Source organism: Opisthocomus hoazin, chromosome 4 (assembly GCF_030867145.1).
Source record: "Opisthocomus hoazin isolate bOpiHoa1 chromosome 4, bOpiHoa1.hap1, whole genome shotgun sequence".
Taxonomy (NCBI): Eukaryota; Metazoa; Chordata; class Aves; order Opisthocomiformes; family Opisthocomidae; genus Opisthocomus; species Opisthocomus hoazin.
Window position 1 is genome coordinate 55362251 of NC_134417.1, and position 15198 is coordinate 55377448.

Below are 15198 nucleotides of genomic sequence, written 5' to 3' on the forward strand. Positions count from 1 at the left end.
CGTACCTCAGTGTCTTCTCTCCAAAACCAGATTCATTTTGCTACCTTTCAGAAATCCCGCTTAGCAATCTTTCAGTAACAAACAGGAAAAAAGGCACGCTGGCCTAACGCGTCCTTCCTGCTCCTGGGACTCCTGAGCTCCCTGAACAACGCAAACACGCCCTTCCTCCCCTCTTACCCGCACGGCCCGACCGAACCGGGCGCCGCTACACCTGCGGCAAGCGCCAAGCACGTCCTCAGAAACAGCGACAACAAAAAACCCCAAAGGCTCTCGCCACCCTCCGCCGACACGCTCCCTGTCGCGCTGTGTTAGCGCCAACAGGCTGAGGCAGAAGCGACAAGGTTTTAGCCATGCTTTTATCCGTTTTGATTATTATTTATCATTTATATTTATTTATAATTATTATTTACAATTATTTAGTTATTATTATTAAGCAATAAACCTTCACATCCTCTTTCCAACACCTCTCCAGGACCCCCCCCCCCAACAGGCGCAGAGGCATTCAACGCGCGGTAGCTTTGGCTGCTACCGACCCCGACCCCCCCCCCCCCCCCCCCGGCCCCGGCCCTTTCCTCAGCTGACCTGTTCCACCACGTCTATTCCAAGCGCAAAAAACTCGGGGAGAAAAGTTCTCCCCACCCGCCGCCGCCGGGAAACCGCCCGTTTTCCCTCCCTCAAAACGCCGAAGAGCAGAACCCGCACCCAGCCGGCGGCCGCGCTTCCTCCGCCGCATCCCCGCGGCTCGGCTCTCCCGCCGCCCCCGGGCTGGGGCCGGGCCCTGCCCGGAGGGGAGCGGGGCGGGACCGCTCGGGAGCCGCCGCACCGAGTTTCTCCGCTGAGTTGCCTCGGCCCCCGCGGGGGGAAGCTCCGGCCGTCGGGCCGCCTCGCCCGCCGTGGACCCCCGGCCCCGGCTGAGTGGGGTCGGCGAGGCGGAGCGGAGGCGCCGGGCACCCCGCGACCCCAGCAGCCGCCGCGCTGCGCCCACCTGCTCGGTGCCGGTGCCGGTGGGGCCGGGGCAGCCCGGCGCGCTCCTCCCCGGGCGGAGGGCGGCAGGTGCGGCCGCCCGCCTCCCCTCAGGGGCGGTGGGAGCCGGCTGGGAGGCGGAGGAAGGAGCGTGGGGGGTGCTCTGAAGGTCTTGAGGGAGAAAAAGCCCGTCCCGCTCCTCGGGGGGAGGGGTAAAAATCAAAATTATATTTTTTTTTTAAAGTATTAATTTAACACACACGCACCCCGCTCCGAGCAGGAGGGGAGCGCGGGGGCAGGCGAGCGCCGGCCAGCCGGAGCCCGCCCGTCCCGGCTCCAACAGCTCCGCAGCGCCGGGTCCCGCCGCCCCACGCCGGCCCCGGGCGGCAGCGCGGCCCCCGGCCTGGGCCCCGGCCGAAAGCCACCCGCCCGCCCGGCCGCTGCGGGCCGGCGCTTGGAGCCGCCTGGGTGCCCTCGTTTTGCCTTCCCCGTGCCCCAGATCGTGAGCTGGAAGCGTGCGCAAAGAAAGCGAGTAATTCTGTTTTCTTCTGGGGTTTTTTTCGAGGCGGTTTGCAGATGGGAAACTAGCGAGGCTTCCTTGCTCCTGTCAGGGTGAGGGAGCTGCTGCCGGGGGACTCCCAGCCAGCTGGAGGAGCGAGGCACCCCGTTTCATCGTGGGGCAAACGCCTGAGGATGCTGCTGAACAACTTGTGTCACGGTGCAGGTTCTTGTCTGCCCGGTGGCCTTCGGACAGTGCTTCCAGGTCTCTGAGAGGCAGGCCCATCTTCTCTGCACTTCTGTTTCCTTGCAGAAGTGTAAAGCTGGATTTTTTCTTTCCCTGCTTGATCATAAAGCTGCTCGGAGAAATCAGCGTCGCTGGGATCTTGGACAACTTCCATCTGAGACTGGTGGAAAGTCACCGACGGGCTGTGGAATCTCCGCTCATCAGGGCAGGGGCGCAGAAATCCGTGCTCTAGATCTCCCTGTCCTGTCTGTCCAGAGGTGTGAGGCTGCTTTATCGTTCTGAAAATACCCTCCTGATGGCTTGTCAGACAACGTAATTCTCGGGCCTAAGCATCTGCCCCAGCTGCGTCCACAGCGGTCAGGGAGCTCCAAACCCATTTCCAGCCGGTCACTAGTTTGAACTTCAAAGCACAAAACAAAGCCAAGAGTGCCATAGGTAGTGCCCCAGAAAAATAAAAAATGTAAGCGTTTACTTTAAAAAATACATATAATGTCACACCTGAAAGTAGCTTTCATTATTCATGCAGATCAGTCTGAGCTGAGACTGGATTTTAGATTGCTAATGCTGACATGGACCTTGTCCACTTTTTGGTCTAGATCAAAATGGAACTTCTGAGGAACAAGCTGCAAGAGCGGAGGAAAAAATTGATTTTGTCCCGTTCCTGTGACTTTTCTTTCATTTCCTTTCACTTCCCCAGAAGTCCACATAACGACAGCAGAATTTGTGCCTGTGCAGCTGCACGTACCTGGTACGAAGTTTATGCGCTGGTGTAGTCTGAAACAGCCAGCTTCACCCGCCGTGCACAGTTCGCATACATTTAGTACACTGAAGCAGGCAATACTTGCCTCTTGGCTAGTGGCAGCTGGTTACAGAAACCTGTTGTGCGTTAGAATTTATTGAAAGAGGGTTTGCAGGCCTAGGAGTTACAAAAGTCTCCTCTATCTGTTTTGTCATTGACAAGCATAGGTGAAAAGGAAAGAAGTGCTCCCTTCCCAACGCTGAATCGGAACGAAGGCACTTCTGGAGCGCACGGTGGTAGTGGAAGAGGCCAAAGACTGCTGTACAAACTGCAAGGAGCTCTGTAAAGGCTAGGACACTGAAACTCCCTTTTTTTCTGCTTCCCCACATGAAATCCTCCTCCTCACTGCTGCATTCAAGATCACAGAAAGGGCAATGCAGCAGGGGCAAAACTGACCCCAAATTATTAGATAGGATGTGCCCTTCCTTGGTTTTGCTATCTAGCATTTTAGGACTATTTGAAATGTTCCAAATACAGAAAACTTGCTTCAAACATATTTGTAGCTAACACTGGTACGCTTTACAAAATATAGCCATAAATACAAGTTTATTTTCCATGCATTCCATCTGCATAACTATAAAAAATCATGTTGTATACTGAAATTATATTTTCACTCTTGACAAATACATTTTAACTTGGATCAAAAAATATATCCATTTCTCCAGAAAAGGAGAACCTCTGCATCTGTCCTAGACTCAGGCTGCTGGTGCGACATTCTCTGTGGCTCTTTGGTATCACGTTTCGAGCAACTGCAAGCCTTATTTCAGGTTTCGCCACAGGTTGGGAACACGTCTCCCAGGTCGTACTCAGGAGTACTTTCTGAGTGGCTGTGCTGAGCAACAGAACAGCCCCAGTCTGTCATCTTTTTATTCTTTTACTCCTACGTTTCCCTCCCTTGCTGTATTTTGCACAGCTGACCCCCAGCTCATACCTTCAGTTTTGACAGCCTGAATGAGAAATTTTGCGCCCTTCCATTTCTAGGTCCTAGCCCTTCTGCAGAAAGCCAAATTCATTATGAGCTTACAATTTCTAAGAGATTACAGATGTGTAGTCTAACAAGAGTACAAATGAATGGCAAGATAAACCTAACCTAAACCAGGGGGAAGCCAAATCTCTGCCCTCTGCACTGAGAAGCCATGACCTTTAAAGACAGGAGAGATGGGAATGGCCTGTGGTGACCTGCCGTAGTGTCTGGTGGGTGAGTGATGCTTTGTAGTGACAAAAACTTCATTTTGATTTATCTGTTTTTACTACAGACAAATGAAAAGAAAATTAAATTAAAAAAATGCGTATTACTTAATAGGAGATTCGTCCCATTCATAACTTGTTCAATACTAGATGACAATTATTTTTAGCAAATATATCATTGGCCATTTCTTCTTTAAAAAGATCTTTCTACACTAAAAGCATATTTATGACACTGTCACCTTCAAGACTTCTCAAAATCCCACACAAGAAAATGAAAAATACCTGAAGTAAATGAAACAGGAGCAGACAAACAGCATCCCAAACAGAGGAAGAAGAACCAGGTCTCCTATTTGGCGTATTATTATTGATTTTGAGTAGAACAATCTGGGATGCTTCATTGGCAAGCGTCAACATAAATATTTGCCAGAGGAAGTACTTATCATAAGTACTTGTACTTTCTTCCCCTTTCAGACAGTGTAAGAAAAAGCTGAGTATCTTCAGTCACTTACAGCATTTGTACTTTTGTATTTTGAATAAGACGGGCAAGTAAACCTTTGGTCACCACTGAACATAAGCAAAAAATATTTACAGTTAAAAAAATACTTTAAACTTTGGTCAAGGCTAAATGCATCTGTCAGAAAATGTTAATTGGTTTGTATTTGTCATTATTTATGCATGCATTTTTAAGACGACAAAAACACCTGTAGGTTGAGGCATTTGTGGATAATGTAAAAAATAGTTTTTGCAAAAATGCATGAAACTTAAAAGCTTAAGAGCAGAAATAAAAAAAGTTTCTTGCATTTAGCATGCCATTTGATGACACTTCTGAATAGCTTTCAACACTTGAAAATTCTGTAACAGTGTCTCAGCCATTGTGCCTGATGACTGTTAGCTCTAATTCCACTATTAACAGACATTCCCACCTATGAACAGAGATATTCCCGTATATTTGTCTCCAAATATTGACCTTTTCCTTGTTATCTATAGAAATTCTGTCCTTTCTGTAGAGAGTTAAGAGTAACTCAAAACTTTAACTTTGCTCTAATATATTTCAGTAACAAATTCCTGAAAGTGACAGAGTTGCTTGTTACAGAACAACTGAGCTGTGTTTACAAATGCAGTTTAGACTGCAATACTGAGGAAAGCTGTAGACAAATAATGAGTAGAGATGATTTCCCTAGAGGGGAATATTAGTGTTTACTTTTTTTCTGCGTTTTTAATCCAGATCCTAAACCCTGACTCCTGATCTTGTTGAGCAAGCTGTTTGCTGAATTCATTGGAAACGACGTTTAAGTATGTTCAGGCTCATAGTAAATAATTAGTTCCTAATGTCAGTTCCTCCGCTAATTGTATTTATTCTGCTTTTTTCTGTTTGTGCTGTGGGATGCCTTAAAAAGTATCTCTTTAGTAGAAAAGCTTTGGATTTTCTTCAGTGCTTGGTTCTGCCATTCATTTTCTGCATGACCTTTGTGAAAGTACTTAATCACTCTTAATAGCATGAGTGGAACAAGAATGTATTCATTAATATTTGTGAGGCTGCCAGATACTATGCTGTTGCAGGCATTTACAGTACCTTAAAAAAATTATAATTGCACTATCCAGCTGGTTAATGTTTATCCAGTTACTGAACAGCTAAACAAAAAGCAGAGAGGCAGACCTACTGTTTGCTCTCCATCGGTATTGAATTTGAAAGGAATTTTTCCGTGTTAAAGCTGTAGAATTAGGCAGTAGATGAAATACCATTAGCGGGCCTCTGTAGAGAATAATGAGCTGAAAGCATGCCCGGCGCTGGTCTGCAATTAGGGGGAAAAGTGAAATATGGCAAGAATGGGAACACCGTTTTCGCCTCTCACTTTTCAGAGTATAACCTTTTCATCCCCACCAGGGGGAGTGCACTTGAAGATTATAATTAGTAGGCACAAATAGCGTGTTTGGAGAGCATGGTTCCCTTTGCCGCTTTCTTGAAATAGACAGGGACTTTGTGATCTTTGCAAGCAATTCCCCCCCCACACCCCCCAACCCCGAAATTCCTTGTGCTTCAGCTATCGCCTTATGGCAAAGAAGCAGCATGAATGGTTTTCTGCATCCTGGGGTTTGCGCATGTTTGGAACACTTTTTAAGCATTGATGTCAGGTACAAGATTTAGCTCAGAGTTTAGCTATAACAGGACACTAAACAGCAGGTGAAAGTCTCCTACGTCATGGCATACACAGCTCTTAACACTGCATGTGCAGCTTAGGTAGCAGCGTAGTCAAAGAGAGGTTCAAGTCTCTATCTGTTCACCTTGGGTACAAGTGCCCAGGTAGTCCCTACTGCTCCTGACGGTAACTCAAGCACAAGTGACTGTCCGCAGCAAATTATTGTATTTCCCTTATACTCGGCCTCTGGACGGCCCCTCTTCTCTGTCGAGTTCACCACTGGTCAAACCTGAAATACTGTTCAACTCTGCAGTCCTTAACATCGAGCTCGTGCAGAGGGATCAGTCTACGTTGTTGTACAGAAGGAGATGGGCAGGCAGCAGGTCTCATGATCTGTTTGCATGAGCAAATTTGCAGCTTTAGCACATGGATATATTATTGTAAATCCTTGAGATTTTCTTTGAAATAATAATTTGGCCTTTTGTACCTAAAGAAAGATATAACCTCATTCAAAAACAAGGTTTAAATATATTGTTAGTAAATGCCTATTCAGCTTTTCGGCACTTAACAATGGAATCTGAAGTATTTTATGGCCTGCTGCATATTCGCGTAAGTTCTGTTAGAACAAATGGATTCACACATATTCTTCACAAGTGGTGGTATCAACATTTTAATAGATATTTAAAGGCATTTTTCTCTTTGAAATATAGTTGATATCTCTCCCAGCCCATAAGAGCACTGAAAAGTACTTCAGACCCATTCAACAAGGCCAAGTGCGAGATCCTGCACATGGGTTGGGGCAATCCCAAGAACAAATACAGGCTGCATGGAGAATGGATTGAGAGCAGCCCTGAGGAGAAGGACTTGGGAGTGCTGGTGGACAAGAAGCTCAGCATGACCTGGCAATATGCGCTCAGAAGGCCAACCGTATCCTGGGCTACGTCAAAAGCAGCGTGGCCAGCAGGTCGAGGGAGGGGATTCTGCCCCTCAGCTCCACTCGGTGAGACCCCACCGGGAGTCCTGCATCCAGCTCTGGAGCCCTCAGCACAGGAAAGACACGGACCTGTTAGAATGAGTCCAGAGAAGGCCACAAAAATGACCAGAGGGCTGGAGCACCTCTCCTGTGAGGAAAGGCTGAGAGAGTTGGGGTTGTTCAGCCTGGAGAAGAGAAGGCTCCAGGGAGACCTTATTGCCGCCTTGCAGTGCCTGAAGGGGCCAACAAGAGAGCTGGAGAGGGATTTTTTACAAGGGCATGTAGTGATGGGACAAGGGGTGATGGCTTTAAACTGAAAGAGGGTAGATTTAGATTAGAAATAAGGAAGAAATTCTTTGCTGTGAGGGTGGTGGAGCACTGGCACAGGTCACCCAGAGAAGCTGTGGATGACCCCTCCCTGGCAGTGTCCAAGGCCAGGTTGGATGGGGCTTTGAGCCACCCGGTCTAGTGGAAGGGGCTTTGGAACTAGATGATCTATAAGGTGCCTTCTAACCCAATCTGTTCTGCGATTCTGTGATTCGTTGTAGGGATCTGAAGAAGGGAGTGCCCTCTGCTGTGCTGTATGCAGACAGGAGTTTCAATCAATTGTTAAATGGGGAAGATTACACTTGAAGGACTGCCATCAAATTCACTGTCAATATTCTCAGCAGCAGTTACTGATACTATCACTGTCTGTTTTTGCCCAAAGTGGCATTATTATTTTCAGTCATTCAGTAAGATAAAATTCAATAATAATTTATTACCACGGACTACTTGGAGAGAGTGGAGAATTTCTTCCCAGTACATACGAAGCAAATGATACAGGTTATGGTGTGACATTCAGGTACTGTTACTAACCACAGCAGAGCGGGGCTCAAAAAGATTACAATGGAGAGTTTCAGGAGGAATGGCTGGTGAGGGGGAAATAAAAGAGAATCATTGAGAGTAGAACGCACATCGTGTAAGTGGAAAACCAGTAGTCACAAGCTGCGAACAAGAGGGAATTTTACAGCTGGGAATACATCGCTGGGAAGCTATTGGCACTGGCCTGGGCAGCTCATGGAAAGGCACTGCGTCTGCAGAAGCGAGTGTGTTGCAGTGAAGATGAGAGCAGGAGAAACAAGCCCGCTGAGTGCCAGAGTGAAGAAATGCTGCTGGGTTGGAGTCTCAACAGATAGGACGTCTCTAGATATTCCTGGGAGGAATTTGAGTGGTTTGCCTTGTGTTGATGTGGTTGCTGAAGGCACCAGGCTGGAGGCAGCTATTGGGAAGAAGGTTGTTGGGGGAAGCAGGCAATCAGATAAGCAGATGGAGAGAAAGAATAGCTTCTGTTTTTTGTGATATTCATTGGTTACTTCCCCTGCTCTGTAGTTGTATCCCTTTCAGACTAGACTTTCAAAATACAGAGCCAGCAGAAAAATGGAAATGAAGAAATACAGCAAACATCTATGACCAAAAGTATTTCTGTCTCCCGCACCAATCTTGAGCTCACTCGTGCTGTAGAAAGCATAGGAAGCAAAGAGATCAGTATGCAATATTGCACTGCGTGGTTTTTTCTGTAAAACTCTTTAGATCAGAAAAGGTGTTCAAGGCCTCAAATATGTGGCAGCAGCAGTGTAAATTTTACTGAAATTTTTACCTCACTACATTTTTTTTCAGAATAAAACTTGACAACATATTGACAATAAGCATCAAAAGGACAGGACTGGATTCTGCTCTTCATTCTCTTTCTCCTGTAATTTTTTTTCCTTTCCTTTCTCTTTTTTAAAAAAAAAAACTTTTTTTTTCTATTTATGGCAAACTGACATGATAATTTCTGGGAGTTGGTGGTGTTCCCATAGAAACAGCCTTGATTTGATGATATCACTGCAGGTTGCTGCTGTTATTCTACTATGTTCTAATTAAAACAAAATCTTCCTAGATAAATTGCATTTAAATCTTCAGACATTTTTCTAGGTAATTGGACTGGCATAATCTCCATTTTCCTTTTGACCATGTCTATGTGGGGGCCAAAAGACTTACGATGATGAAGACACCATTCTTTTCGAAGCAATCTTTTTGTCTCGGTTCTACAGTGCTCCTAAAGCCCAAGTGGGCTTTTATAGCTAATAATAGTAGTTATAAGTGGCTTTAAGTGATTTGTGGAATAAGAGCTGTAACTATTACGTGCCACTGAGGAGCTGCTTCTTTTACTCAACGTTTAATTCTTTGCAATAACAACTATTTTTGTTTCAGGATCTCAATGCACTTTCTGTTATTATGACTTAAAGTGCTAATGAATTGTGCATTAAAAGCCAGATGTTTAAGTATCTGGGATAAAACTCTCCAGAGGAGGAGTTCAATTGCCTTGCAGTAACTGTCCTGGAAGTGTTGTAAAAGGCATGGTGTGTCAAAAACACTCTTTTACATCTTGTTGTTTGCATCCACTTCGCCTGTAGGACATAGAAAAGACTTAATTGCCAACTCCTCTTTTCTAGATACCAAGATGAAAATAAAATTGTGGGTTTTTTCTAGTCAGGAAGTGAATGGTGTTAGAGGATGGAAGGGCAAGCGGAATGTGGTGAGTCCTGAAGGACTGAGGAATGAGTCCTGAAGGAATGTGAAAGTCCTGAAGCAGCAGGACTGTTTTGAGTTTGTGTGAGTCTGAGAGAGACCAGGTGCAATTATTGATGCAGACAAAGATGCCCCTCACCTTTTTTGGCAAGTGAAAACTGCTGCTGTGAGATTTGTTACCACCCAGTGTGAGGAGACAAAACACAAGGAAAACAACCCAGCTCTCATTCTCTGATTTCTCCACCTGTGGCAACTGAACCCACAAGCATTAGTGCTTCTCAGTAAAAGGCAGCATGATTAACACCGCAACTTTCATCTCTCCCTAGGAAAAATAAGATTAATAAGTCTTTTGCAGAGGAGATGATAATTTATAAAAATGTGGAAGTCCCACAGGTGGAAAACCTAAGAACAGACTTTGGGGCAAGATCTTTTTTTCCACTTTCTCTATTATAAACTTGCTACCAAATTCCCTTTCACTTAGTGCTATTATTGTGCTTTGTCATTTGTTTTTGATCACATATTTATCAATACACTATGTTAGTCGTCACATGAACTCTCATAAAGAAAATCTACTTGAACATGAGGTAAAATGGGCCAAAGCTGAACACATGCTTAGATACTGGGAGGTGAAATGTATGAAGGCAGAGATCTCCTTTTTATTCTGAGGCTGGAGTGTGTAGGGTCAGAGAAGGCTTTCTGAGGATCCTAGATATTGCAACAAAAACACAAAAATATTTGTTCCCTTAGAAAGTGTTGCAGTATCCACACCTGCCAAATCAGCTCATCTTGTCAGCATGGCGTGCACTCCAGCTCAAAAGCTAAATGAATAAATAAACAGAACAAGCCCAGATGAAATTATTTCTAAGAGAGTTTCCAAGGTTAGCAAAGACACACTGCGCGAAGGAGCAGCTCAGTGCTAATCAGGCTGATTATTCCAGTGTTTAGCATGAGAGGGCTGCAGAACAGGAAAGTCTTCTCCCGAAGCCGCCCAGATAGCCCACAGTTCCCTTTCCCTCTAGAAAACTCTGCGGCAGGGCGGGTGCCGAGCTCCGCAGGTTCTTTGAGTGCTTTGAGCTTGTGTGAGTCTAAGGTACATTTTGCCAGCTGAATTAGTCTCGATACAAAGGGCAGAAAATGAGCCGCCAGCACGTTGCTAGCAATCAGCCAACACCTCTGGGTTGTACTGGGCTGCCAAGTCTACCCCAGCCAACTTGAAAGCCACTAACAAAACACTCTTTACATGTTTCCAGGCAACAAGGTCACCATGTCTTCACAGGTTGTGCCATTTGCTTTTTACCCAGCAGGCAGCTACGCTGTCTTAACAGCTAATTTCTGCCTTTTCTTTGCCTTCTAGTGCTCTCCAGCGTATTGAATACCACCCTCTTCTCCTGTGGGGGACCAGTTTTGGAGGCTCCGCTAAAAAAAGGGAGGAATTTTGATGCAGAATTTGCTGAAATCAGAGGTTTCACACCAAGTGGCTTCTACACAGCTATCGCTTTTAGTGATCTGTCTTTCAACAGATCTTTTTCTCTACTCATCTTGGAGGTCATCTGTGTCTCTCTCATTCTGATTTATAGCAGATTGCCCCTTTATTTCACTTCTTTCTAAGATTTCCAAGTATTTAGTTTGTTATTTGAAGCAAAGACAGAAAAAACCCTTTAGGTTTTACTAGAAAACTTTACTTTTTTTAATTTACATTTCATAAATATCTTAAGAATTTAACAAAACTTTTTCTTTTTTTTTCTTTTTGGAGGATGGTACATTTCTTTGTGAGTTTTGATAAACGTATATACAGTTTGGAATAAAATGAGATTTATTAGGCAAAAGTGTTGAGCTTACACCAGATTCAGCTTAAGGCATCTTAACAGTGTCAGGAAAAATGATTTTTGTTGGCTGGAGAAGAGGTCTGGGTTCTTCCTACCACAGGCAGGGAGAGAGGGAGCGAAAGGACAGACCTATGACGAAGAGCGGAGAGGACAGTTCAGGAGAGCCAGACTTGCTGCTGCCAGAGGAATGGGTGAGGATGAAAACTGCTTGTTCTGAAATGGCTCATTCATGACCTAAGCAACAGCCCTGACTGAGTTTTCAGGCTCCAGCTTTGACAGTGCTGCATATGTAGCTCTGCTTGTCTCTGCTGCATATAGCTGACCTATGTACGTATCCACCTTTCACCTAAGGTACAGGGAGAAGACGTTCAGATCCTTTCCTTGCCTGATTTGGAGCAAGGAATTATATTTAGGTCTGGTATTTTAGGAGAGTACTTTGATCATTGACTCAGAGAGTGTTTAAACATCTTAAAACTAAGCTCTTAAAGCTCTTAAAACTGTCCACTTTGTTTAACTCCAGTCATCAGAGCTGGCCCTGGAAGCCACAGACAAATGCCCTGCACAGCACCACTGCTCGTTCTCTGGCCCAAAGCACGTTTGAAGTATATGCACGACTCCTGTGGGAAAGACTCTGACAAATCAGTCCTGTTGCCATGTCTCTGGCACTTAACCTGGATATGGTTCCTGGTTCCCAAAACATGGAATTATCATTGATTCTCAATAAAATTCCCATTTTTTCCATTCTGTTTTTCACCCCATTCAACCCACAACTGAAACTTATATTTAGTTTTACGTTATTTTAACTACAATATACTTTCACATCATCGGCTCCCACCCTTATTGTAGCAGTTTCCTTCTTATACACCACAGTACTGCAAGGTTCAAGTGGTGTAGAAATTCGAACCGAACTACAAAAGACAGAAGAAAGTACTTCTATTTCTATTTCTGAATTAAATCTTGTTTTCTTTTCCTAGTTTTTAAAGTTCTGCATGTTTTTATGGATCTCTGCCAATCCGATCCAGTGTGTTTCTGCAACTTTAGGGCTCACACAAGTGATTGAGGTACAAGAGCTTAAGAAGTTACCGCACATCAGCAGTGCATAAGCCATGGCAACTGTCCTGTGTTCAGGCTTAGCCCAGAGCAAATGCAATGTAATGTGAGTTATCTTAAGCCTCTTTCATGATGGACTTATCTCTCCTCTGTACTTTCCCTGGAGGCTGCTAGGTGGTTTTATTCCAGTTGCACTGATTTGTCTATTTGGGCTCTCTATCCCTCTATCCTGTAAGTAATTAGATCACCTCCTGCTATACATTTAGCCTTTAAAATCTTTCCTGTTTTACTTCACTTTAATTGGCTGCTGCTGCAGATACCTTATCATACTTTGTTCTTACATGGAAGTCTGTACTAAACATTACAGGGTAGTTAGAGGAAGGTTTTGGGTTCAGAGGAAAGAAAGAGCTAGAGTTGATGCAAACAAGCCTGTGCACAGAGACAGCGAATCCCTTTCTAAACAAATATCTGCTGTATCACAGACATCTCGTCTTACCTGACTGCTGATGCACGAGACTTCGAAGGTCTGACCAAAAATGATGGGCAGAGGGAAGTATAACGGGTGCACCCAAGAGCGTGAGGCCGCCTGGCAGATGCGAGACCGGGGTGTGTGACTATGGCTTGGGGGTGACCTTGGCGCAGTCCTTCTTTGGTGATGGAGCAACTCTCAGAGGCACTGCCAGGGCTGCAGGCCGCATGTCTCAGGGGCATTTGTATTGCAAATGCTGGAGATGCAGACTCTGCAGTGAGGCATAGGTTAATGCAATGCAAAAAGGGCCTGGAAAACAGCAAGTCTAATTATTACAGTTGTGCAACTGAAGTAAAGAGGAGACTGCGACTGCTAAGGGCTCAGATACCAGACAGATGAGCAGAATGTCTGTAGCCCACCCAAGGACTAAGAATGGTCCGCAAAAGATACTTGTGGTATTGCATCTTCAGATCGGGGCAAGTCCAGCTACAGCATTAAAGGATACACAGCCTCGGCTGAGTACCCATCATTGCTGAGGCCTGGAGCTTATGTGCCTCCTTAGGGGTTGGGTTAAGTAGGTGAGCATTTAGAAAGGACGTGGTAAAATATGACACCCAGCAATATGCTGCAAGATACAAGGAACTAAATAAATGCATACAAAAGAGACTTGGAGCTTGAGGGTTATGGGATTCAGGTAGCTGGACACCTGACTACTGCTTGATTGACAGTAAACCATTGCTGTTTGTTTTCCTATCTTAATAAAGTAAGGCTAGTGATAAACCTGGTGTCAAATTGAGATCTGTGGCTGAGCAAGGCTGTGAGTGAATTTGGATCCTGGAAACAACAGGATTCAAAATCAATTTAGGAGCAGCCAATTGTGGCTTAGCAGCTGCACCCTGGAGAGTCAGGAGCAGGAGTGAGGCGTACCTTGGGGGAGCAGCCAGTGCGGGGGGGCCTGTGGGAGGAACTCAGCTGAGAGAGCTTTGTTCTCATGGCATGAAACACAACAGGTCTGAAAGAAATGAACAGAAGTGGTTTTGAACAAATGTCTGCTTACCCTCATGTTCAGCCTTTGGGGCTTTGGCTTACCCTGCTAACACACAGAGGTGGAACCGAAGCAGTTCCAACATCCAAGCCTCACTAGAGTCCAAACTCAACCTTCTTTCCAAAGCCAAGCTAAATATGGACCAAATATGGATCCAATTTTTGCATCTCAGGGTGTTCCCTGCAGTTAATAACTCTAGGAATATTCTTCCCTCATCGTTTGTGTAATGAAATTCAGCAGTTATTTAGTAGCTTACTGTGAAATGAAGAACGAGACCACCTGTCGACGGCTGGTGGAGCTGGGTGCGGCAAGTTGTCCTGCCAAGTCACCAGGAGGCTGCCACATGTTCAGAAGAGATTAGTGCAATCATGGGACACCTACAAAATCTGCCCTGAAAGTCTGCAGTCAGGTGATTACTTTCTATAGGAGTGTTTATCTGTTTGACAGATTGTTCATTGCAGCGTTGGGTCTGTGAAGAGAAAACAGTTGGCCTACTTCACTGTTTCATTACTTTAACATTAATGAAATTGTATAAACACATTATCGTCAAGGGAGTTGCACAGATTAAATTGAAACAACCAAACATTGCCTTAGACCCACGGGCAGATCTTTACATTCTGAGACAGTTGCCAAAATTGTGACTATTTCATCATACTCTCCTACACAGAGAAATAAAATCTGTGCTAAACATGTTAAATTTACATTAATGTATATGAATATGTAAAAAGAAAAAGGGTTTGGTTTGACATAAATGTGACTGTAGCAAAGTAACACACACCCAAACACAGGAGGATGCTGGTAAAGAAAGCTGATCCTCATTTTCTGCTTCAGTCTCTCAACATGGCTTAAGCTGACAAAAGGATTAATAACCTTGTCACATCACAGAGGTTAGAAGTCACAAACTGACACCCCTCCTGTTGCAAGAACTGTAGAAATTAGAATAAAGGCAAAGAGACTAAGAGAGCATTTTCATAGTGTTGTTCATAGCTGTTTATTAATTAAACCAGTAGAAGTTTAAACACACCAGTTCATTGTTCAACCGCCCGGCCACATTTCATCTGCTTGAGGTAGCCAGGCTCAGCTGAACCAAAGTGCAAACCCCTTGTGGTATGTGACACAGGTCCCATCTGTGCTGATTCACAGAGGCGTTTTACAGCTCACAGCTACGATGCTGTAACTCTTCAGCTCAAACTGCAGCAGCACTTAGATCCTCAAGGTTTGTTTCCCTCAAGGTCCCTGGTTCATTCCTCAATGTATCAGTCAAGGCACCATCCTGCACACGAACTTCCATTGCAAAAAAGAAATTGCATGTGAGACCTTGATATGATTGAGAAGATAGCCCAGTAAATATGATTAGACAACACCACAATGCCAGCATCAGCAACTTTTGATGTAGAAGCTAGCCATGTAGTGGGTTGGGGCACTAAATTTGAACGGTACCCTCACCAA

General features: G+C 44.9%; 1 protein-coding gene across 1 annotated transcript in view; it reads right to left on the bottom strand.

The window, feature by feature from the left end:
* WIPF3 (WAS/WASL interacting protein family member 3) overlaps window positions 1–927 on the bottom strand; it is a 38935-nt gene extending 38008 nt beyond the window's left edge. The window contains 1 exon segment of the mRNA XM_075419081.1: window positions 583–927. The gene's annotated coding sequence lies outside the window, so the exon portion shown is untranslated.
* Window positions 928–15198: the final 14271 nt, after the last annotated feature.